General features: G+C 43.5%; 1 protein-coding gene across 1 annotated transcript in view; it reads right to left on the bottom strand.

Moving 5' to 3' along the window:
• Positions 1–942, bottom strand: part of vps26bl (vacuolar protein sorting 26 homolog B, like) — a 22,422-nt gene that overhangs the window by 5,657 nt on the left and 15,823 nt on the right. The gene's annotated exons all lie outside the window — the stretch shown is intronic.

Raw genomic sequence — 942 nt, 5'->3', positions numbered from 1 at the left:
GTAGTTGCTGAGCGCACATGGTTTTTGGAGTTGGAGAAAATGATGTCCCAACTGGTGCATACTTGTGTGTACTGCTCATCTTTTTCCTTTCTATATTTCCTAAAGTGTACTTTCTGCCATATTGTAGGAATCATCAGAGATCATTACATTCATACTCCATATTCAAACATAAAAAAACTGGTGTCTCATAGCAACAATAGAATCAAAGATAGAATGGAATAGACATAAACATAAGAATACATGTTGTTGTTGTCATAACAACACACTGAATACTGAACTCAACTTTAGCTCTGACACACATTCACTCAAACAGCAGTTTGTATCAGAGACAGTTTGACTGTGACAATACAAAGGTGCACATTGCACAGGAGAAAAAACACTGGAAAACATGGAATTCAACTCAAGAGAGATTAACCAATCGATTTCTATCTCAGTTCACTGAAGACAAAGTACGGTGTGAGCTGAAGGACAGCGAGGCAACGCCCACAATGTGAATCTGAGGGAAGAGTTCACTGATCATCCGAGAGGACTTGCTGGCCGATCTCCTCGATCAGCTCCAACAACAGAGAGAGGGCAGCGTTTGCAGCCATGACAAAGAGTGATGCGAGGGAGATGTGTAACTTGAAGGTTCACGTTGCTGAACGTGTCCCTCCCCACCCAGGGAAACAGAGCATCTGAATCCAGCTGGGAAAATCAGCAACAGGCTGCGAAAGACCAAAAAGATCTGGACCTGCAGTACTTCATTACTGAAGACCTCGAAGGTCGAATTGGAGCAGATGAAGGGAGAGAAGGAGGCCCTGAAAAAGGAAGTGGAGATTCAGAAGATGGAGCTTTGTAAAGAAAGACAGAAGCTCAAGGTAAGTAAGACCAACGTAGAGTTGCAGAGCTTTCTGGAGATGGAAAGGGCTCAAGCTCAGGAGCTGAAGGATAAGCTGAGCAAGA

Source organism: Etheostoma spectabile, chromosome 13, assembly GCF_008692095.1.
Source record: "Etheostoma spectabile isolate EspeVRDwgs_2016 chromosome 13, UIUC_Espe_1.0, whole genome shotgun sequence".
Taxonomy (NCBI): Eukaryota; Metazoa; Chordata; class Actinopteri; order Perciformes; family Percidae; genus Etheostoma; species Etheostoma spectabile.
Note: the sequence above shows the minus strand (reverse complement) of the source record. Positions and strands in the feature narration are given on the sequence as shown.